Source organism: Sciurus carolinensis (assembly GCF_902686445.1).
Source record: "Sciurus carolinensis chromosome 14 unlocalized genomic scaffold, mSciCar1.2 scaffold_114_arrow_ctg1, whole genome shotgun sequence".
In the NCBI taxonomy this organism is placed as follows: Eukaryota; Metazoa; Chordata; class Mammalia; order Rodentia; family Sciuridae; genus Sciurus; species Sciurus carolinensis.
Genome location: NW_025920106.1, coordinates 351117 through 377275, shown reverse-complemented (window position 1 = coordinate 377275; position 26159 = coordinate 351117). Strand labels below are relative to the sequence as shown.

Below are 26159 nucleotides of genomic sequence, written 5' to 3'. Positions count from 1 at the left end.
TAATTTTTGAATTGGTAAATGAAATATGGACACATGGAAATGACAAATGGTCTTAAAAGCACATGGACAATGAGATACAAGGTCAAAAGGTAAGTTGGATGTAGTGACACAACCTTCAGTCCCAATACTTGGGAGGCAGAAGTAGGAGGATAATTTGAGTCCAGGGGTTCAATCAACCTAAGCAATGCAATAAAACACCATCTCAAAAAAGGAGGGGACTGGAGAAATGCACTTACACAGGTATCTTAATAAAATGATATTTTATACAATGGAGAGTAAATGAAGTAAACATAAATTCTCAATAACATTTTATGCTAAAGTCCTATGGAAGATAAGTCTCACCTTCTAAACCCTTTTGTTAGATAGAAGTTTGTGTGGGGGGTAAGGCCAAGGGTAACTCATAATACCCAATCTTGACAAGTAAATTTAAGTATTAATATACAAACAGCTCCTGTACTAGGATCTAACACCAAGTATATGGCTAGACAAAGGCAGAATCACATTTAAGTTCATATAAACAACTCTAACTCAAACAATTAACCTTTTGCAAGATATATAGCCTTATGACCAGATATATAGGCACTATGCCATGTAGAAAATTTAAGCCACAATCCTAAAGTGTTACTCTATAAAATTCTGGAATGTAGAATTTCAGTACAGGAATGTGTCTTACTCAGTACAATCCTTCTTTCTACAATACAATATCAAGTGATCATCTCATTCCTCCTCAAAAGTCTCTGGTCTTGAGATCTCACCACCATCTAAGGAGATGATATAATTGATTGCTGTAGTTGCTGGAACATTATTTTTTGTACTGATCCCCAAATCTACTTTTATTATACTTGCATCATTGAAACTAGCTCTTCCTTCTGGAGCCACAGAATTGAATTTTAACACCTGACAGGTCTTAGAATATGTGAAAAGCACCTGTCATAACTACTTTAATCTTCTCATTTATCTGGTTAACCAGCACAGGTTTTTTTATATAACAGGTTTCATGCTCTCTGCCATTCTAGTTGCCCTTTTCTGGGCACACTCCATTAACTACCCTGATATGCACCTCCTGAAACACAGAAGTCAGAAGTTCAATACTCAGAGCTTACTGTGTTTTTTGATGGTTTTCTCATTTTAGCTACAGAAATTTTTACTTATAAATCAATAAGGAAGAATGGGAATGTTTCCTTTGAAATTAATCACAGGTCTTTCAGGATGCTAAAGAAATACTTTTTGAGAGCTTATTTCCAATTACTGCTTATAGGGTATTCATAGAGGTGATATCAAGAAATTTCTTGGCTGCCATGCAAGAAATTTGTATTTAATGTAGGCTATAGAGAACCACTGAAGAATTTTGATTGGGAGAGAACTCAAATCAGATTTGCAATTTAGAATACATGTCAGAGGGAGTAAAAAAATGCAAGTAAATCTTTCATTTATTAGCTTGAAATTTTATGGAGGAGGAGCGGGTAGAGATCTATTTATTGGTGGTGACAGTTCATAAACAACAATAACAAAAATCTCTTAAGATTTGATGGACCAAAATATTTACAACATTCTGAGATGCAGTTCTCTTTGAATTCATTAACTTTCAGTATTATCTTATTTAGACACATATTATATCATATTTCTTATATCCCTCCAAATCTTGCTCCCGTTTTTATATTCCTAGTTTACAATAATGGCCACAGCACCTGGGAAGATTCTTTTCTCTCTTATCCCCAACATGTATTCTGCCACCAAATCCTTTTTTAAAGTTCCTATGAAGTTTCATTCAAGTTTGTTACCTCCTATTCATTTAATTGCCATTACTTTGGTTTAAAGACTTCATGAGGTCTTACTTGGACTGACATTCCCATTTTACTCCCTCTAACATGTATTCTAAATTGCAAATCTGATTTGAGTTCTCCTCTTCCAGTTAAAATCTTTCAGTGGTTCTCTATAGCATACTTATAAAAAAAACTTCTTGCATGGCAGCCAAGTACTTTCTTGATATCACCTCTATGAATACCCCTGACCTCATTTTCCTTAATTCCTATAACATTATTTCCCAGCATTCTCAATTACTTGTAATACCCAGAATTCAATTTACTGTCATTTTGCCCTAACTTTATATAAATATTGGTGATTTTCCCATTCATATATCAAAATTTCCTTTTTTCTTTTAGTATATAGCCATGGTAGAATTGGGTATTGTTGCACACTGTTCCCATATTAGCTCCTCTACATTGTTACTAGACCATCTGCTTAGGATGCAGTAAATATCTGTGAAGTGAATGAACACATTAAATGTTTGTTTCTTGTCTATCTTCCTTCTATGTCTCTGAGTTCCATGAAGATAGGGATTTTCTGTTTTTCTGTTTTTTCTGCACTAGAAGATCATATATACTGAGAGATCAGTAAATGTTTGCTGCATAACATTGCTGAAGAACAGTGAGGAATTGAAGTTTATTTTCCCAGGGTCCCATGACAATGTGAGAATAAAAACAGCCTAAATTAAGCTCTATGGTAATGGGTCTTTCAAGGTCTACTCTCAGGAGTAAGGCATGCTGTATTTGTGTAATCCTGACTTTCTGAAATCCTGACTTGCCCTGCACATTTTGGTATAATGTTACAAGAGAAAAGAGATATGGGTGCCATAGTGGTCTTCCAGACTAGTTCAGCCTTTTAACATGAAGAGAAATTGGTCAAGGCACTTGATAAGCTGAGATCTTATGAAGTTTCTACTACAGAATTCAGAACTTCATTTGCTTGAAGGCCATACTGTATTCATTAGAAGTGACATTTATTAGATATCTTCTATGTGCTAGGCATTGGTCTAGCCTTGGAATAGAAAGGTAAATAAACATGATTATTTAAGAGCTTTCAATATACTAATAAATGGGGGAGGAAACATGCATAGGTTTGTTCTGTATAAAGAAAGTAAAGGGAGGGCATACTAAGAAAAGAACATTAGAAACAAAAGCTCTCAGTACAAGGATATCTGCTATATTGTTGCTTAGTGAGTAAGTCATCCAGTGCTTCTAGAAGACTTGATGTGTGGTAAAGACTAGTAAAAAATGATCCTAGAAAAACAGGTTATACCAATGTGTGGTGGAACCTAAATGTCACCCTATGACATTATACCTTCTGATAATACAAAGAATTGGTATAACTTGATATGGTTTTCAAGGAAAGAAAGTTGCTGAATGAAAGAACCCTTGTGAGACTGACAAAAAAGGCAAAGAACAAAGAAACTTGATTTCATTTATGGCAAGAATGTGGGTTCAGTGTTATGGAAAAGGATGGAATATTTCCCTTGACAAGAGGGCAATGATTCCAGGGAATGAAGGCAGAAGAAAAATGGTATTTGGTAGAAGGAAAACAGACCAAAGAAGAGGACAGACTGAGCTGGGCAGGCTTGAAAGACTAGGAGAAACTAGGTCAAAGATGAACTAGTGAAGATAAAATTCAGGGATGAGAAAAACAAGAATTTGGTAGGTAGACAGGTAAGCCATGACTAGAATGAAAAACTCAGGGTTCCTATTGGAAGTTTGGTAAAGTCAGGGATTCTTCTAAAGATTTCTTCTTTGCAAAAACTGGAAGAATGTGTGCTACACTTCTGCTACCATAAGAAGTTGAAATTTTTGTACATTTTTCTTCAGATCACCTACTCTCATACCCATAATGCAGATTCTTCCAAATACTCATGTTTCCAATTTTATTTAGCAAGTTACTTGGGAATGGAATAAGAGTCCCAATTTCTTCAAGCATACTAATATGCTCTGACCTATGTTATTGAATTTTTCTCCCCTTATTTAATTGATCTAATTAAAATATCCATTTAATATGACTAAAATTAAGCCAACCATTGACTACGTGGATTTGGTGGTCCAGTGCTCTTAAAAAGTACATGAACTACTGCATAGACTGTAAGAAATTAAGAAATGTCAGACATTTGGAAAGATGTTTTTTACCTATTAACTATATAGCACTATATTTTTCCCTCTGACATCATGAGGTTCTCACTAGTAAACAGTAAGCTATAATTCCAAAGAAAACATTGAATAGTTTTAATTAAATACTACTAATGATAACAAATTTCATTATAATAATTATAGGATCAAATAATTTCTTCTTTAGAAAGAAACTTCAAAGTCATCTGGCTTCTCTCTATTCTGAGGCTTAACTCTCCTCCATTCACCCCTGTTCAAATGGCCATCTAGGCATGTGACATTTTTTTGCTATTATGTTTGGATTTTTCACAATTTCAGAGGCTGCCCAAGAAAAGGTCTTGCTGATCTAGGCATTAGACTAAAAACCCTGCCCCTATTAGAAGAAAAAGAAGTCCCAACTCTCTATTATGTCAGCACAGGAACCAACACCCTACTTAAGACTCCTAAAGCAGAAGTAAAATTAAGAATCAATAAATGGGATGGTATCAAATAAAAATCTTCTTCACAAAAAAGGAAGCAATCAAAAGAGCTCTCAGAATGGTAGAAAATCTTTACCATCTACATCTCAGAGCATTAATCTCAAGGATATACAAAGAGCTCAAAAAACTTAATACCAAAAATCCTCCAAATCTCAATCAATAAATGGGCAAAGGAACCAAACAGGCACCTCAGAGAAGAAATGAAAATGGTCAAAAAATATGAAAAAATGGTCAACATCTCTAGTCATGAGAAAAATGCAAATTAAAACTATACTGAGTGTTCATCTCAGTCAGAAATATATCAAGAATACAAGTAACAGTAAATGTTGGCAAGGATGTAGGGGGAAATGTTCACTCATACATTGCTGGTGGACTGCAAACTTTTGCAACCACTGTAGAAATCAGTATGGAGATTCCTCAGAAAACTTGGAGTGGAACTGCCAATTGACCCAGTTATCCCACTCCTTGGTTTATACCCAAAGGTCTTAAAATCAGCAGACTACAGTGACACAAACACATCAATGATTATAGCACTCAATTCATGATAGCAATGCTATAGAACCAACTTGGTGCCCTTCAACAGATGAATATATATAGAAAATGTGGTGAGGGGGGTTTCAAGATGGCGGTCTAGAGGGCAGCTGCATTTCATGTTGCTCCAGGACTCAGGATTCAAAAGAGTAGATAGTGAGTGACTTGGGACCAACTCAAAGTCACCGGGTGAATCTCTCCCATTGGACAGGTGTCCCGGGTGGGGCCCTGGAATGCAGAAAACTTTGTGAAGTAGATTTGCCCGGTGAGACACCCCTCCCCCTGCTGGAGCGGTAAACACGGACAGCAGGGAACTTTGCAGAGGAGGCCGCGCAGCACAACGCTTGGTTTCGGAGCAACCTGCCGGGGATCCGGCGGCTGCCAGAGGAAGAGCTGGGTGGTGAGCTACTTTGGACTCAGCAACCTCCTGAACAATGGGGGGCTGTCCTGAGGAGGTGCAGGTGCACAGGGAGTTGCTTGGTCTCCAAGCACCCACACAGAACACCGGGTGACTGCCTGGAGGAAGAGGCGAGCGGCGGGTCACTGGGGCTCAGAACATATGTATGAGGCTCCAGGTGGCTGCTCAGAGGAGAGGTCACATAGCCAGGTGATTAGGTGCAAAGCATGGTCCAGTCCAGGGACCTAGGCACCCTTTGTTGAAAGAGCTACACAGAGACAAGCTGAGGGGCGGAGCGAAGGTTCCAGGACTGCGGGCAGCTTCTCTAAGGAGGGACAACCTAAGGAGACTCGTCTGCAAAGGGTGAGGCTTCCAGGCCCAGGAGGTAGGTCCGGGCCCCTGGGAACAGTTGCCTGGGAAGGATGCCTTGCCCAGGTGGCAAGATACCCTTCTCCCCACTGGAGCAGTGAACACGGAAAGTGGGGAACTTTGCAGAGGAGGCCACGCAGCACAACGCTTGGTTTCAGAGCAACCTGCCGGGGCTCCAGCAGCTGCCAGAGGAAGAGCTGGGCGGCGGGTCACTGGGGCTTGAAACATATGTACAAGGCTCCAGGTGGCTGCTCAGAGGAGGGGTCACATAGCCAGGTGATTAGGTGCAAAGCACGGTCCGGTCCGGGGACCTAGGCAAATTTGTTGAAAGAGCTACACAGAGACAAGCTGAGGGGTGGAGCAAAGGTTTCAGGACTGTGGGCAGCTTCTCTGAGGATGGGCTACCTAAGGAGACTCTGCTGCGAAGGGCAGGGCACCCAGATACAGGAGGTAGGTCTGGGCCCCTGGGAACATTACCTGGGAAGGCTGCCCTGCCCAGGTGGTAGTTGTGGACTGAGGGGAACCTCTAGGAGGGGAACTGACGAGTGAGACCTCCCCATCGGGTGAGGTTTACCCACAAGGATGGTAAAACCAGAGACACAGGCCCAAACAGGCCTTGCCTCAGCCCGCAGCCTCGTTCCCCTTTGGATGACCATTGGTCAACAAGTAGAGGTACCTCTGCCCACTAGCAGGGAATATACCCCACCTGAAGACCACCACCCCTAGGGAGGCAACTTCCTTGGGGAGCACCGCAGTATCAACTTCCTCCAAGACTTCAGGCTACTGAAGGATAAGAGGGGATACACTAGCAATCTTCAGGGATATTATAAGTCAATAGAGGAAATCTGCAACATCTCAGCAGTCCACTGATACCTGAACGACATGAGAAAACAAGGGAAGAAAATGCCTCAAACAAATCTGGATGTTACATCAATAAAATCCAATGACAGCATGGCAGAAGAAGTGTCAGAAAGGGAGTTCAGAATGCACATAATTAACATGATAAGGGAAGCAAATGATGAAATGAAAGAGCAAATGCAGGCATTGAATGAACGTACCAAACGACAATTAAAAGAGCAAATACAAGAAGCAAAAGACCATTTCAATAAAGAGTTAGAGATATTGAAAAAAAAAACAAACAGAAATCCTTGAAATGAAGAAAACAATAAACCAAATTAAGAACTCCATAGAAAGCATAACCAATAGGATAGAACACCTGGAAGACAGAACCTCAGATATTGAAGACAAAATATTTAACCTCGAAAACAAAGTCAAACAAACAGAGAAGATGGTAAGAAATCATGAACAGAATCTCCAAGAACTATGGGATATCATGAAAAGGCCAAATTTGAGAATTATTGGGATTGAGGAAGGCTTAGAGAAACAAACCAAAGAAATGAACAATCTATTCAATGAGATAATTTCAAAAAATTTCCCAAATCTGAAGAATGAAATGGAAAATCAAGTTCAAGAGGCTTATAGGACTCCAAATACACAAAATTACAACAGACCCACACCAAGGCACACTATAATGAAAATACCTAACATACAAAATAAAGACAGAATCTTAAAGGCTGTGAGGGAAAAGAACCAAATTACATTCAGGGGGAAACCAATACGGATATCAGCAGATTTTTCAATCCAGATCTTAAAAGCTAGAAGGGCCTGGAATAACATTTTTCAAACCCTAAAAGAAAATGGATGCCAACCAAGAATCTTATACCCAGCAAAACTTACCTTCAGATTTGACGATGAAATAAAATCCTTCCATGATAAACAAAAGCTAAAAGAATATACAAAAAGAAAGCCAGCATTACAGAACATTCTCAGCAAAATATTCCATGAAGAAGAGATGAAAAACAAAGAAGCAAATCAGCAAAGGGAGAAGCTATCCTAAAGGAACTGTCAAATAAAGAGGAACCAAGTCGTGTCAAAAATAAAAAAATAAATGAATAAAATGAGTCAAATGACTGGGAATACAAATCATATCTCAATAATAACCCTGAATATTAATGGCCTGAATTCATCAATGAAAAGACATAGACTGGCAGATTGGATAAAAAAGAAAGATCCAACAATATGTGGCCTGCAAGAGATTCATCTCATAGAAAGAGATACCCATAGACTAAAGGTGAAAGGATGGGAAAAAACATAGCATGCACACAGACACAGCAAAAAAGCTGGAGTATCCATCCTCATTTCAGATAATGTGGACTTCAAGCCAAAGTTAGTCAGAAGGGATAAAGAAGGATATATCATACTGCTTAAGGGAACCATAAATCAGCAAGACATAACAATCATAAATATCTATGCCCCAAACAGTGGCTCGCACATGTATGTCAAACAAATCATTCTCAATCTCAGAAACCAAATAGACCATAATACAATAATACTAGGTGATTTTAACACGCCTCTCTCACCACTGGACAGATCTTCCAAACAAAAATTGAACAAAGAAACCATAGAACTCAATAACACAATCAATAATTTAGACTTAACAGACATTTATAGAATATACCATCCAAAGAAGAGTGAATACACTTTCTTCTCAGCAGCACATGGATCCTTCTCTAAAATAGACCATATATTATGCCACAAAGCTAATGTTAGCAAATACAAGAAGATAGAGACACTTCCTTGTACTTTATCAGATCATAATGGATTGAAATTAGAAATAAATGAAAGAGTAAAAAACAGAAATTACTCCAACACCTGGAGATTAAACAATATGCTATTATATGATGAATGGATAACAGAAAATATTAGGAAGAAAATTTAAAAATTCTTAGAGGTAAATGAGAACAAAGAAACATCATATCAAAATCTCTGGGACACTATGAAAACAGTACTTAGAAGAAAATTTATTTCATGGAGCGCATTCAATAAAAGAAGTAAAACTCAACAAATTAATGACTTAACACTACAGCTCAAAGCCCTAGAAAAAGAAAAACAGACCAACACCAAAAGTAGTAGAAGACAGGAAATAGTTACACTCAGAGCTGAAATCAACGAAATTGAAACAAAAGAAACAATACAAAAAATTGACAAAATATATAGTTGGTTCTTTGAAAAAATAAGAAAAATTGATAAACCTTTAGTCACACTAACAAAGAGAAGAAGAGAGACAACCCAAATCACTAAAATTTGGAATGAACAAGGAAATATCACAACACACACGATGGAAATACAAAATATAATTAGAAGCTATTGTAAAAATCTATACTCCAACAAAATAGAAAATTTCGAAGATAACAACAAGTTTCTAGATACTTCTGAGTTGCCTAAACTAAACGAGGAGGACATACACAATTTAAATAGACCAATTTCAAGTAATGAAATAGAAGAAGTCATCAAAAGCCTACCAACAAAGAAAATTCCAGGACCTGATGGTTTCTCAGCCGAGTATTACAAAACCTTTAAAGAAGAGCTCATTCCAATACTTTTCAAAATATTCCATGAAATAGAAGAGGAGGGAACTCTCCCAAACTCATTCTATGAAGCCAATATCACCCTGATACCTAAACTAGACAGTGACACATCGAGGAAAGAAAATATTAGACCAATATCCTTAATGAACATTGACACAAAAATTCTGAACAAAATTTTAGCAAATCGCACACAAAAACATATTAAAAAGATAGTGCACCATGATCAAGTGGGTTTCATCCCAGGGATTCAAGGTTGGTTCAACATCAGGATATCAATAAATGTAATTCACCATATCAACAGACTTAAAGTCAAGAATCACATGATTATTTCAATACATGCAGAAAAAGCATTTGATAAAATACAGCACCCCTTCATGCTCAAAACACCAGAAAAAATAGGGATAGTGGGAACGTTCCTTAACTTTGTAAAGGCCATCTACGCTAAGCCCATGGCTAATATCATTCTTAATGGTGAAAAACTGAAAGCATTCCTCGTAAAATCTGGAACAAGGCAGGGATGCCCTCTCTCACCACTCCTATTCAATATCGTCCTTGAAATTCTAGCCAGAGCAATTAGACAGACCAAAGAAATTAAAGGGATACGAATAGGAAAAGAAGAACTCAAACTATCCCTATTTGCTGATGATATGATTATATACTTAGAGGAACCAGGAAATTCCACCAGAAAACTCAAGGAACTCATAAGTGAATTTAGTAAAGTAGCAGGATATAAGATCAATGCTCATAAATCTAATGCATTTTTATACATAAGTAATGAATCTTCAGAACGAGAAGTTAGGAAAACTAACCCATTCACAATAGTCTCGAAAAAAACAATACTTGGGAATCAATCTCACAAAAGCGGTGTAAGATCTCTACAATGAGAACTACAGAACATTAAAGAAAGAAATTAAAGAACACCTTAGAAGACGGAAAGATCTCCCATGTTCCTGGATAGGCAGAATTAATATTGTCAAAATGGCCATACTACCAAAAGTGCTATACAGAGTCAATGCAATTCCAATTAAAATCCCAATGACATACCTTAAAGAAATAGAACAAGCAATCATGAAATTCATCTGGAAGAATAAGAAACCCAGAATTGCTAAAGCAATCCTTCGCAGGAAAAATACAGCTGGGAGCATTGCAATATCAGAACTTCAACTATACTACAAAGCAATAGTAACAAAAACGGCATGGTATTGGTACCAAAATAGACAGGAAGATCAATGGAACAGAATAGAGGACACGGACACAAACCCAAATAAATATAATTTTCTCATACTAGACAAAGGGGCCAAAAATATGCAATGGAGAAAAGATAACCTCTTCAACAAATGGTGCTGGGAATATTGGAAATTCATATGCAACAGAATGAAACTAAACCCATATCTCTCAGCGTGCATGAAACTAAACTCAAAATGGATTAAGGACCTCGGAATCAGACCAGAGATCCTGCATCTTATAGTAGAAAAAGTAGGTCCAGATCTTCAACATGTCGGCTTAGGACCAGACTTCCTCAACAGGACCCCCATAGCACAAGAAATTAAAGCAAGAATCAACAACTGGGATAGATTCAAACTAAAAAGCTTTCTCTCAGCAAAGGAAACAATCAGTAATGCGAAGAAAGAGCCTACAGAGTGGCAGAAAATCTTTGCCAATCATACTTCAGATAGAGCACTAATCTCCAGAATCTATAAAGGACTCAAAAAACTCAACACCAAGACTACAAATAACCCAATCGACAAATGGTCTAAGGAAATGAACAGACACTTCACAGAAGAAGACCTACAAACAATCAACAAACATATGGAAAAATGTTCAATCATCTCTAGTAATAAGAGAAATGCAAATCAAAACCGCCCTAAGATTCCATCTCACCCCAATCAGAATGGCGATTATGAAGAATACAAGCAACAATAGGTGTTGGTGAGGATGTGTGGAAAAAGGTACACTCATACATTGCTGGTGGGGTTGCAAATTAGTGCAGCCACTCTGGAAGGCAGTATGGAGATTCCTTAGAAAACTTGGAATGGAACTACCATTTGACCCAGCTATCCCACTCCTTGGTGTATACCCAGAGGACTTACAATCAGCATACTACAGCGATACAGGCACATCAATGTTCCTTGCTGCTCAATTCACCATAGCCAGATTTTGGAACCAACCTAGATACCCTTCAGTTGATGAATGGATAAAGAAACTGTGGCATATATATATACAATGGAATATTACTCAGCCATAAAGAATGATAAAATTATGGCGTTTGCAGGCAAATGGATGAAATTGGAGAATATCATGCTAAGTGAGATAAGCCAATCTCAAAAAACCAAAGGAAGAATGATCTCGCTGATAAGTGGATGATGATACATAATGGGGTGTGGGAGGGGTTAGTTTTAGGGTTAGAGTGAGGGTTAGGGAGGGGGGCAAGAATGGGGGAGGGAAGGACTGTATCGAGGGAAAAGAGGATGGGAGGGGTGGGGGGAAGGGAAAAATAACAGAATGAATCAACCAGCATCACCCTATGTAAATTTATGATTACACAAATGGTATGCCTTTACTCTATATACAAACAGAGAAACAACATGTATCCCATTTGTTTATAATAAAAAAAAGAAAATGTGTTATATATATACAATGAAATATTACTCAGCCTTAAAAAAGGGATAAAATTATTCCATTTGCCAGTAAATGGATGGAACTGGAGGACATCATGCTGTGTGAAATAAATCAGGAAAAGTGTTGTGGCTTGATGTTTGAGTGCTTGGTTATCATGTGTGAGGTCCTGGGTTTGATTCTGAACACCACATAAAAAATGAATAATATAAAGGTATTATGTCCATCTACACCAAAAAATATTTAAAAAAAGAAATTAACCAGTCCCAAGAAATAAAAGGCCAAAGTACTCTCTGCTCTGATATATGGATGATAACTTGTAACAGGGGAGGATAGGGAGGAAAAGTATGGATGCTCATTGGATTAGACAAGGGGAAGGAAGGGAAAGGAGGAGGGATGAGAATGGGAAAGACAGTAGAATTAATTAGATATAACATTCCTATCCTTATATATGAATACAAGACCAGTGTAACTCCATATCTTGTTCAACCACAAGAATGGGATGAAAATTGGAATGGGTTGCACTCCCTGTATGTATAATATGTCAAAATTAGTGTCATGTATATCTAAAAACAACAAATTAAGAATAAACCTTTATATGGAAAAAAAGGAAAAGGTCTTGTCTTTTTTATTTTTTAATGTTAAGCTGGTATTATGCAACCCTCAAGATTTCACTCCTTGTCTCTAGTTTGACTCTTTGCCCTACTAAGTAGGTTATTCCTTCAAATATTTGAACGGAACTCTCAGATCTCCCCCAGATCTTAACTTCTTTTGCTTAATCTTTTCCAGCAAATTCATCTGTATTTCAATTGATAAGTTTTCACATTCCTTAAACCATTCTTATCTCTCTCCTCATTCAATGACTTCAAGTTTCACTTTTATACTGTTTTCAGGTGGTAGTCTGATCAGTTTAGAGAACAATTATATGTTCTGGTACATAATAATTTTTTATGAGGCTAGATTTAATCATGCTTTTTAGAAGCCTTATCATCTGCTGACTCATATTGAGCCTACTATCCCAAACCTCAAATTTTTTTTTCTAGTACTCCTAGCCAAAACTGTAAAGCAGTCTTAATTTCTGAATTTTAAGTCAGTGGACTCCATCAGTGCTCATTCCATTATCTTCCTGGCCTAGCCTCAGAAATAGTGTATGGTTTACAACTATCCTTGATTTGTTGAATTTAATTTGCTTTGATTCTAACCTTTAGGAAGATTCTTTTCTGCATCCCAACCTCATGATTTCATTTTTCCTTCTATATCTATTCCCTTTCACTAGCAGTACCACCATTTACATAGATGGCCAAGTCACAAAACTGTCTCATATCTGCTTACCAAGCCTATGCTCTTTATCCCTTAAAAATGAAGATTACCAGAATAGTTTTGTTTCCTCCCTATCTCCCCTGAACTATTAGAGTTGTCTTTAAGGCTCCCTTCCTATCTGTCTTCTATACCATTTGCCTTAGAATAGAAAGGCAAGTAAACATGATTTTAGGATTCTCAATTTAGAAAAAAAAATAAAAAGCTAGAAAGAATATAATCAGGTCAGGTGCTGTGGTCATTCTACAATACTTTTATTACAGATTTATTATTATGTCACTCACTTGCTTAAATTTTAGGCAAGTGCTCTGCCACTGAGCTTAATCCCAACCCACAAACTTTTTATTTAGCAGAGCATACAAAAAATTTCTTATCTGATAACCTAGAGATATATTCAACTACTCTTCTACCTTTGCCATATAGTCTAGATATATAGATTATGTGCAGGTCTCAGGCTATAATGTGCCTTTTACTATTATAAGATATTATAATTAGAATGCTACATGCAGACAATATTTACCTACTGTCAGTGCCAGCTCTGAGGGCCCCAGAGCTGCACCGTGACCTGATCTCTAAGATGGCGCCTGGCAGCTTGCCAGACATAGCTGCACTCGTAAACAAGTTTTAGGAAGTAACTCTGATTGGCTGTTGTACATGAGGCGATCCTGGTATCTTCCTGGAGACTGTTCCTTGATAGGCTGACTTTCCTGGTAGTCTACTCTCTGATAGGCTGATGTTCTCAATATAAGTCAGAGACTTGTGGAATAAAGTGACTTTTTGGTTCCTGTGATCAAGAGCGTACATGTTGTGATTGTCCCCGCGGGCGGTGGGCGATCACAAGTGGTGCCGAAACCCGGGAATGAAAATTTTACAAGGATAAGTAAGAAAGCAAGGTAAGATATTCTAAAATTTTAACAATTTAAGCCGGTTATAAAAAGGAAGGTAAAACCCTGGACTAAGTGAAAGGCGGTCCACATTAAAGGCATTAAAGTGAAAGTAGCTCACGAAAGGCGACTGCACCCTGGACTAAGTGAAAGGCGGTTCAAGGACTAGATAAGCATGCGGAACACAGCTTACATTGTACAAGATGGGGTCTGAAACATCAAAAGTTCGTATGCAACAACCCTTACGGGAACTGCTTAAGGCCAATGGTACACCTTTAAAAACCAAAACTGCTAGAACATTTTTAGATACAATAGAGAAGGTAGCTTCTTGGTTTTTAGATGAAGGATTATTAAACATTCCACAGTAGGAACATCTTGGAGAAGATTTTCATAAACAGGATCTAATAGCAAAAGAAAAGAACTCTTAAAGAGAACAAAGTGAGGAAGAATTGAGTGGTGGTAACCTAGAAAATAATTACTCAGAAAATTTAAGAACAAGGGAAAAAGGAGAGAGCTAAATCTAATACAAAGAACCCCCAAAAGGAATAACCAGGTAGTGAAAACTTAAGAACTAGGGGAAAAGGTAGTAGAAAGCTAAACCTAATATAAAGAGCTTCAAAATTTGTAGAACCTGCCCGTATTTGACGACCAAAATAGAGATACCATCAACCATTAGAAAAACTTTAAAGAGGCAGTTAAGACTGATTGGAAACAGGTATTCAGAGCAGTGTTTTCTGGAGGACAATGTCTAATTGGAGAGCTCAGTGGCAAAGAAATAGCTGTTGAAACTGCTTGCAGAAACATAGTAGCAAGGTTTCCTGATAGAAATGTTGAGATGTTAATAGGAGAAGGCCAATACACTTCAATAGATGCACAAAATCAGCAGCAAAGAGATAATGCCCTAACAAAAGATAAGAGATAACTATAGTAAAATCTGTTACACCTCATGCCTCAGGTCTTTGCCCGAGGCGCAGAAAAGAAAAACATTGGTCTAACAAGTGCAAATTGGTCACAGTTGAGGGAAAGATGTTAACAAATCATTTAAGAAACAGGGCACAGAACTCTTCAACTCAAGGCTCACAAAATGGAAGCAGCTGTCATAGCCCTTGTAGAGTTTAAGGAGTAATAGATCTTTTTGCTGATATTGATTGCATCACTCAGGCAATTCCCAAATTGGAATTGGTTGGACCCATAGTCCCTCATAAGCTGATTTAGCCACATAGTAAACAAACCAGTCCACCTAGTCCTCCTGCCATGAGGTCCCACATACACTGGTGGGTAGGGAGTAACCAGCCCAACCATCAGTGGCATGTCCTAGTAAGAAGTATGATATAGTAGCCCCAGTCCCCACAAATATTGGGAGATAATTGTTTCACAATTTTCTGCATCCAAACCTGAATTGATTACTAACCAGGATTAAGGGTTAAAATGCCCTAGGCATCAAGTTTCTGCTGGAACATTTTCTTCATTTCAGATCCAAATCTCAGTCAAGGCTTACATTGAAATGTAAATAGAGAAAGCCTGAAGGCTCAGTAGGAGACCCGTCTCAAATCCAAGGAAAAAAAGGTAAAAAAGAGCCTTACCTAAACTCCAGCAAAAGTAAATTTTATGGTGCCTTACTAAAGTAATTAACGGCCATATCATTTTTCCAGGACTCTTGTTTTTTCTGAATTCTACATATTTTTTTGAGCTCATTACTTTTTTGATCAGTTCTACTTTTTATTCAACTAGAATTTTTGAAAATCTGTTACATTGCAATGGAGATTCACCTATAAAGTTTCAAGGCCTTTGATTTTGTGTTATGTGTATGTCGTGCTGTCCAATGTAATGTTTTGTCTGTATCAAAATTGAGCGCTCCTAAAATTGAAATTTAAAAATGGATCCAGATACTCTTAATTCACGTGATTTAAAGTTTCAATTCAAATTGGGTAAACTAATGAAAGTAAAATGTCATTGAAAATAACTCACAAGTCTCGAGGTGGTCAAGCTAATAAAATATTGATGTTAATAAAATGTCTAATATCAATTGTTTCTATGACTTTTCTTCAACAGGAAAGAGACAGCAAATACTGTTCAGGACACTTGTCTAATATCTTTGTTTTTTTTAAGAAAATAAGTAAATTAGAATTGACATGCATGGGATTACTCAAATGTGTTTGTACAGAAAATTGTTTTGTGTCATCACTAAACTAAAAACAAGGTTACTAAGAGTTATGTCCTAACAGGTAAAATTCTATACACAAAGGGTTCTAAATGTTTCAACTGTGTTTCAATTAGAGTACTATAAATAACAAAATATTTAATCTTGTTAAAATAGAGTAATTTATCTAAATTCAGAAATTTCATAAGAGTTGTTTCAGAATGTGAACAAAAAGGGGTCAACAAATAGGAAAGAGAAAATAAAAGGTTCTGGGTATGGAAATATATTTAATAAAAGGAAAAAGGAAATGTTTCTGAGTAAGAAAGTGCCTGTGTGATGAAATAAATGAGGGTCTAAGTAAATGCTAAAAAGGTCTATGTAAGTAAAGGGCAAATTTCAATAAGTTTGCATGTAGCTAAGTTGGTTGTATGTATGTGACACAGTTAAAGCTATTTAAGGTTTTTCCTAAGATGAAATACTAATGTTCTAATATAAACCAAAGTTTAATCTATATGGTAAAATGACATGGTAAAATAACAAGGATTTCCTAGAAACAGTAATTTACTCTTAACTTTGTTTCTATTAAGTTTTATTCTTTAGAACAATTAGTCTTAAAAATAGGGTTTTATACAATTATGGTTAAGCAACTGTTAGAGTATTGTACTACGTTATAGAGTCTAAATTTTTCTTTAAAAACTAAATTTGGTAAGAACCAATTTCTCACTAAATTTGAAATAACTCTAACCACAGGTATACCTTATAACCCACAAGGACTCTTTATAAACAAAAAGGGGGAAGAGGGGAGACCTTCAAGTCCCCTAAAGATAAACTTTCTCTTTGCATCTTTAATTTAAATTTTTTAACTCTTGATAATGAGGGTCGCTCTGCTGCTGAGAGACATGGCAATCATAAACAACATGATAAAGTGACGGTAAAATGGAAGGATGTTCTTACAGGACAATGGAACGCCCCAGACCCGGTGCTTTACTGGAGCCACGGCTCTGTTTGTGTGTTTCCACAGGATAAAACATTGCCTATCTGGGTTCCTGAGTGACTAACTCGACCAGTGCCAACACTACCAACAAGTAACTCAGACCAACATACTCCTGATAACCATGATGCTCGTAGCCCCCCTTGAACCAACTTACAACCTCTTTTTAGTCTCTTAGGGTGCTATCTCTCTCAATGTTGGAATGCTTCTAGGTTCTCGCTGGCAGTCTTAATGTGTGTTCCTACCTTCCGACCAGTCCCAGTCTCTGTTACAGATGCGGAATTGCCAGTGTTACTATCAAGAAATAGGAGAGATTTTGGCATCACAGCAGCTGTGGTCGCCACGGTAGCAGCCTCAACCGCAGCAGCAGCAGCATTGACACAACCATACAGACAGCAACAACAATCACTTGGTCGAAAATACAGCTGCAGCCTTACAGACTAAAGAGACCCTAAACCAACATCAAACAGCAGGCATACTCCTTGTAAATCAAAGAGTGGACTTACTACAAGAACAAGTGGATATCTTGCAAGAACTTTTGGGACTAGGATGTGTTTATCCTTTAAGAGCAGTGTGTGTCACCCCTATTGCTTATAATAACCTTAGCTCTGTGGTTATGTTATCTAAAAATCTCTCTGTCTACCTTACTGGTAATTGGTCATCTACGTTTGATACTCAGAGTCAATGCTACCAGGGTTCAAGTTGCATCAGTATCCAAGATGTTCTCTTTGGTATCAAAGTCCTGGGATTGACAAAACAGTGGGCTGGAACAGTGGCTGTTCTGATTATTATCAGCTTAGGGATAGCCTATGTTATACGCAGCCAAATCAGAGCTCGCCAAGATGTCCGATGTCATCAACGGGCTATAGAACAGACTTTGACAGTCATTGAGACAGGCACATCCCCCCAAGTATGGCTAAGCATGCTGGACCAGTAGTCAAAGACAGGTAAGATCCATGGAAATGCATACCAACCTAAGACAGGGTTCTGACGCCTGGAGGTCAGAATTCCAATGACAGGTAAGGATGTAATTTGCCATGGACAACCCAAGACAGGCATGGTCCCAAGTCATCTTTTCTTTATTTAAAGAATAAGGGGGAGATGTCAGGGGTGGGCTCTGAAGGCCCCAGAGCCGCACTGTGGCCTGATCTCTAAGATGGCACCTGGTAGCTTGCCAAACATAGCTGCACTCGTAAACAAGTTTTAGGAAGTAACTCTGATTGGCTGTTGTACGTGAGGTGATCCTGGTATCTGCCTGGAGACTGTTCCTTGATAGGCTGACTTTCCTGGTAGTCTACTTTCTGATAGGCTGATGTTCTCAATATAAGTCGGAGACTTGTGGAATAAAGCAGCTTTTTGGCTTTTTGGTTCCTGTGATCAAGAGCATACGTGTTGTGATTGTCCCCGCGGGCGGTGGGTGATCACAACCTACCTCTTATTCCATAACACCTCAATTTGTTTTGCAACTATAAAAGATATTCATGTTTAAATAACTAAATGAAAAATTTGTTGTTAAACACAACATCCAAGTATAATCTCACTAATTAAATTCAAATTGCTGAGGCCATTTAGCAAGGCCCTAAGCAACTTATGAGACACTACCTAAAAAAATACAAAGGGCTGGGAATGTAAGTCAGTGGTAATGTAACTCTGGGTTCAAACCCTAATACACATAGAAAAAAGAAAAGAATGTTATTGGGACATCTGTGGAAAATAGAAAATGTATTTTATCAATGTTAAATTTCCCAAATGTGATAATTGTATTATGGTATATAATGGAGTGCCCTTTTTCTTAGGTATATATTAATGATTTTGACTTTTAAAAAAATGTTCTTAAGTATGTATGTATACTACATATTGTTTGAATCTTCCTATCTTCTAAAAGGGAAAACAGAAAAAGCAAATATGGCCATAGTTGATAGGTGAATCTAGTTAAAAGATATATGAATGTTCAATGTATTTATTGAACTGCTTCTCTGTAGATCTGAACATTTTCAAAAATGAGAAATTAGAAAAAAATCATTTAAAGTCAGTATATAAAAATGATTTCACAATGATCCTCCTGGCTGTATGAGAACCTCATTCTTTATATTCTGCATTCTATGCATTTCTTTGTCATATCCTGTTGTCTGTCTTCTCATTTATACTTTCAAGGTAAGATCCATTCTGAAGTCTTTCATTTGTTACTCAAGTTTTCCTTGGGCAAATTACTTAGTTTATCTTAGTTTTAATTTTTTAAATCTGTAAAATGGACATAAAAATGTACAGACCCCAGGGCCATTTGTGAGGGTGAAATGAGATAATACATATAATTCATCACTGTGCTTGTCTTTAAAAACTCTTCAAAAAAATAAGGTATTATTTGTATTATATCTTTTCTCACTGTATTTCATGCCCAATATAATGTCTTTCTCACAACAGGTGCCCCATATTTGTTCACTGACTGAATGATGCACTGCCCTGTAGTACCTTTTTATTGTTGGGCACAATATTAAAAGAACTGATACCTGACAGAATATCATTAATGACAATGAGAATAAGTGACAGATATACTTTAGACCATCAGATCTTGTTCTTCTGTGGTTGATAAGGCAAAAACTGAATTTCAGATTCTCTGGATTTTCTTAATGTATAGGTAGAGATAGCTCTGTTAGCCTGTGTGAACAATCCTTGTTCTTGGATCTTAGCCAATATCACCTCCATTCCCATCCTGAGAACATATCTGTGTTTAGGCTTCAGGACAAACATTTCATAATCAAATCTTTGATTCATACTTTTTCCCAAAAATGTATTTGTTTATGCTTGACCACATATATTTGATATAAGATGTTTAAGTTGAGAAAAGTGTACCACATCAAAAGAATATCCATCATCCCCTACACAATTCAGGATCCAAGCCCCACTCCTGGTGCTGAGGAATACCTAAGGCATGGAAAATATTGTTTACTTTTATCATTCTGGCTCACAACCTGAATGCACTACCACTTTTTTCAAGATTAAGTTCAAACTCACCAGTTTGGCATTTTAGTTCTGTACAATCTTTTTAAAAAATTTCCTGCCATTTCCTTCCCAAACACTGTCCAAGAATATATCTCACTGTGATCTACCACTATGTTTCTGTTTAAAGAATGTGTTTGAAAAGTTCTCCTCTTTTAAATTCTCCTCAGTCCATTCATTTTTAAGATTCAGATCAAGTTGGCTTCCTCTATGAGAACATCACTGACCTTTCTGGCTGAGAATTCTCTCTCCATCCTCTGAACTTCACTAGCACTTACCACCTATAGGACTCATTAAAAATCATGGAATAGGTTGGGCTCAGTGGTGCATGCCTATAATCCCAGTGGCTCCAGAGGCTGAGGCTGGAGGATCACGAATGCAAAGCCAGCCTCAGCAATTTAGCAATGCCCTAATCAACTCAGTGAGACCCTGTCTCTAAAATATAAAAAGGACTAGGGAAGTGGCTCAGTGGGTAAGTGCTTATATCCATATATTTTTGGAAAGATTAGATTGCTTCCTTTTTATCCATTTGAGTGGCAAAAAGGAAACTCACCCACCATCCTGTTAAGTAAAAGTTTTTAATTATCAAAATGTGCCTTCCTTTATTTGAAAACATGGCATTTCTTCTGTCCAATGGACAATTCACACTCTCAATATTGCCTTTACAGAACCTCTTCCAGCAAATACCTGGTCTTCATCAAAGCCAGGGAGAGGCTAACTAGGATGCTTTAAAAAAATTTGTAGTTGTAAATGGAAAGTATGCCTTTGTTTTATTTTTCTGTGGTGCTGAGGATGGAACCCAATGCCTCACACATGTCAGGCCAGCACTTTGCCACTGAGCTACAGTCCGAGCCCTAACTGGGATTCTGAGTGCAGCCTGAAACAGTGAACTTATTCCTTAGTATAAAGTCAACTGAAGAGTGGAATTCTAATCAGTAATCATGCCCCTCCATTAGCATCAATCATGATGCCAATTGAGGCAATGAAACCAAGCCCCATATTTGCCACAGGTACTGATGGGCAGTGTGCAGCCATCCATACTCTGTTGGGTCTACCTTCTTGATAAGACTGAAGATAGAATGAAGCAAAGTAAATCATTGACTCAAACCTGCTTGGCTGAGTAGCTAATTTCTACAGCCAGATCTCCTCCAGAATTTCCAAAAATTATAAAGACTCTTTTTTCAGCCAATTCCTCTGGGTTTTTATAGTCTTGACTATGGAAGTACTGTCCTTTGAACTTCTCAATTCCTGCAAGAGAACATAAAATAATTTTGGATGATAGTTTATATGATGGATATCATTTTTAAAATCATTCTTTTGTAGAATTTAAAGTTGAAGCACACATTCTCCATATGATCTCCCTTTATTCAGCTATTCTTGTCATTCTGAATACATTTGCTTATTTTTTCTTCCACAGCCCCAGAATAGTAACTTGTGATTCCTTTATTGTATGTAGTTTGTATTTTGAATTTGCAGACTCACAAATCCAAACTGCTTCAGAAAACTGCCATTCTCTGTTGTCTTTTCATTCCCTTAGATACATACTCCCATTTCAATTAGAGTATATATGTTTCTGTATACTCTAGGATATACTTAAAGTGCACTTTTTAGAAAAAGAAAGTTCAGGCCCCAAACTAAATTACTCAAGCTTTCATTTAACCTTTAGAAACTCAATATTTGTTTGTTTTCTCCATCACTAAAAAATTCCACATCTGAACGAATGCTGTGTAAGCATTCCACAGTCTTCCTTTTTGATCCATACAAAGACCAAAGTCATTGTGAAACTAAATACAATCATGTTCTACTTGTCAGAAATACATTCTCAAAAATTTGCTGTAAATTGGTTTCATTATTGTGAAGACATCACAGAAGTACTTACATAAGCATAGATTGTTTAGGCCAGTCACTTGATGTAGCCTCCTGATGCAATCAAGATCCACAATAAACATGAGACATGTGAGGCTACTTGGTGTAACATGCCAGTCTGCTTTACAGCAAATGTTTCTTTAAGTAGAAGCAGTATACTCTACACTAAATTGTAGTACATAAACCAGTAACATGGTTGTTTATTATTATGTACCACATACATAATTGTGTGAGCTATAATTTTATACAACTGACAATGCAGATGGGTTTGTACATCAACATCACCATGGTATTATAATGGCTATGATACTACTCAGTCAATAGGAATTTTTCAGTCTGCAATTATAATCTTATTGGATCACCATTCTGAATGTATTCCAGCCTTGACTGAAATGGCATTATGTGGGTGCATGATTGTTCACAGACCTCTAAACTCTAAAATTACCTTTGCCCAAATGTCAATAATGCAAATTATACCACTTTCAAGGGAACATGCACAATTAGGGTAAGCCTTATTTCACCCCAAAGTAAATATCACTCAGACCACAACCTTCTATTCCTCAATGTCAAAGGCATGGCTTAAGGGTCAACCTCTTTTCTGGTAGGTCACTCACCTGGAAAGCTTTCCAGGGATAAGTGAGCATTAGTGTGATGGCCAGTGCAAACCATGACTCCATCAAAGATATTAGCCTCCTTTTTCCCTTAACACACAGTGACCACCTCCCATTGGCCTGAAGTAGAGAAATCAGGCCTCTTCCTCACACCTTACACAGTGATCTGAAAGAAAAGTAACATACACAAGGGGACTGTAACCATAACCAGTACAGTGTATATCTTCCCAGACATGACTTATCCTGCAAAATGTTACACAAAAGGTTGATACTGCAGGTACCATCACATCATTAGGGTCCTTGCAAGAATATTTAATTTTCATACTCCATAAAGAACAGTTTTGTTTGAGGTTGTGGTCCAAATGATAAGACTTCCATAAGGCACCTAAAATAAAATGGAGTTGACAGACTAATGTACTCTCCTGTACCACTAGAAAAGTAAGATTTGTGAGGATTTTTAGTCTCTGCCTTAAGGCATTGTAGCACCTAAGTAAATTCTGAATTTATCCTGTAATTCTGTGACACTCTATACACTAAACACCTATTCCTCCACTAACCCCAGACATCCCCAAACTCTCTGATGTCTTCTGACACCCAAATTCTATTCTCTGATTAACCTCAAACATGTGACTATGAGGCTCCCTTTCATGTAAGAGCAGGAAAATATTTCAGTGGCTCTTATTTTTTTAAAGGAATCTCTCTTTGCTTTTTACATATGCCCACTTTACAAGTAATTATAGAGAAAGAGGCAGTGAGATAGGAAAATCAGTGGTATAATTTTTAGTTTTTCAAAAAAAAGCAATAAATATGGGTTACTCTGCCAGCCTAAGGAAACATCAAGAATGTATTCCAATGAGCTTCTAGGGCCTTGGCTATAATGTCTTGGTTGAATAATAGAGACACTAAGCCTTAACCATCCTGTACTATTTATAGATCCTGTTATGTGTTTTAGCACAAGCTGGTGCTTCTACTTGGAACATCCTTTTATTCCTTCTTCATTTGGTAGACTCCTTTCTACTCAAGAGTCAGCTTGGACACTATCTTCTCTAAAAATCTTTCCTGCAACTTGATTCCTCTTCCCTGATGGGTTAAACATCCCTCTTCTGAGCTGCAATGTATAGATCTCTATATCACTTATCACTTGGTTTATTGCTTATATGTATAATAATTTTCTTCATTTTTCTGTGTCTTTAAACATAGTTACTTAGTTAAGTTCCTTATTTTTTTTGTCTTTGCATCATCACTGCTTAGTACAGTAGCAAACTTGTTCATGAACTGTTACTTAAACAGGTCAGAGATGTACCACTGGGCTGTAAATGACTGGCTTTAGAAATTGTCACCAGATATAACCATTTTATTATTGTTGCTAAACAGAAAAAGGTGGAAGGTTTGGGCTTTAAGCCAGGTGATATATCTGTTTATGGTCATAATTATAAATTATAGGAAAATCACAGCAGACTTTAGAGAAGGAAGGAACCAAAAGTCATACAGTACAATAATCTTCTTTTACATAAAAAGAAAATTATGATAAATTCAAGTTGAGAAAGTAACTCATCTCAGTTCACAAATTAATTAGTTGTAAGAACAAGGGACAGAATTCAGGGTTTTGTTTCCTAATTCAGTGTTCTACTCTCTCCACCAGATTTAACTTCTTTGCTTCCTCAGTAACTTCCCAGTCACTAAGTACTTCACCAGTTTGTTTTGGTAATCACATGAAATAATATATTGAAAAGTGCCTCAGAAAGTATAAAATAATAAAGCAATAGTGGAAAAGTTGTGGAACCAGAAAGATTTAAACTTCCCATACCTATTCATTTCCCTCATTTCCTTTATTATAAGCAGAGTGTGAAATGAAGACAATGAAAATACTGGTGGCAGGTATCTTTCTGTATCTGCAGCCAAAATATATGAGAGACTTTCCCAGGGCTATTTTAGAGAGAGAACAAAGAGTGGAGTTTTTGTACTTGAGCATATCAAGCTAATATTTACACATAAGCACTGGTAATAAAGCCACATTATTCATTTACTTGATGAAGAACTTCAAACACAAAGACACCCACAAAACTGCGTACCTTGAACTGGATATACTTTAAAAGGTTGAAATCTTTGGCATACATCCTGAAATACTCAAGGAACTGGCAAATGTATGTAAAGTTAAGATAATGATCTGTGATGGTGTAGTCACTGAAGCATATCATCTCCTTTTAAGTATTGATGATCACCAATTTGTAAATACTGACTCTCCCTTCTTCATGATTTTCCTGCAGTAAATTAGAAGTATTCATGGCAACTTGAGAACTAATTTCATGATTTACAAATAGCCAGTGAACAGTTGAAAAATTTCCTGAAATAAATGACAATTCAAACAAATGACACACATACATCACCTCCACACATCTCCCAGTACTTGTGCCTGTGTAGTTCCTTCCACTTGAATGTCAGTATCTTTATGACTTGCTTTTTACCAACAGTATACAGTTGAAATGGCACTGAAGGACTTTCAATACTAAGTAAAAAGTAGCCTTGCAGCTTCCACCTGGGTGTCTTAAAGGCTCACTTTGGTAAAACCCAGCAGCCATGTAAGAAGTTTGCTTTTGTAGTTGTGACCCAAATACCTGACAATGAGAAAGAATTCTTTTGGCTCATGGATTCAGAGGTTTCAGCTCCACTGCTTTTGGCTTCAGGCAAGGCAGAAAATCATGGTGGAAGGGTATGGCAGAGGAAAGCTTCTCAGCTCATGGTAGCCAGAAAGCCAGGGTTGGGGGAAGAAGCCCAGGACAATATATAGCCCCCAAGGGTAACCCCTGCTGAAACCATAACCTGCTTTTCAACCATGTGCCACCTCCTACAGTTTCTACCACTGTCTAGTTACCCATTCAGCTGTCACTGAATCCACTGATGATGTCAGAACCCTAATGGATGAATCACTTTCCAAAAAACCCACCTTTGGATAATGCTGCATTGGATACCAAGACTTGAACACCTGGGCTTTTGGGGGATATTCTAAATCTTTACTATAAAAACTCCAACTACATTGAGACCACAATACTGTTAGGAAGCTCAACCTAGGCACATGGAAGAAAATATCTAGGATAGAGAAATATTCAAATAGCCCCCAGAAATTCTAGCTATCCCACCTAAAGTACTAAACATGTGAACAAAGTAGTCACATCAAATTCAGTCTTAACACTCATTGGATGGCAATCATAAGAAATTCCAAGTGAGAATTTCCCAGCTAAATGAATAAGTCTCAAGAATTTTCATATATACTGAGACATTGCTCTCAAGAAAATATACTAAGTCTCTTTCTAGTATATATTGTTATTTACCCCATTGTTACTATTGTTGTGTAACAGTCATTTAAATGAGTAAAAATGGGTTAGATCAAAACATACTAGAGAGAATTTAAGTTAATACAATATTTTCTGAGCAATTTTTTAATGTATATAAAATTCTTGAAATTTACATGGCCTTTTAAAGAAATATTCAGATTTGCAAAGATTATTGTTAAAGGATGTTACTGTCAGCATTATTCATAAAATAAAAATAAACAACTTAATTGCTTAAGAAAAAATAACTGAAATTTGAAAACCACTGTTCTAGA

The 26159-nt window shown here is 37.1% G+C and overlaps 1 pseudogene; it reads right to left on the bottom strand.

Moving 5' to 3' along the window:
- Positions 1-19643: 19643 nt before the first annotated feature.
- Positions 19644-24813, bottom strand: LOC124973244 (flavin-containing monooxygenase 5-like; annotated as a pseudogene).
- Positions 24814-26159: the final 1346 nt, after the last annotated feature.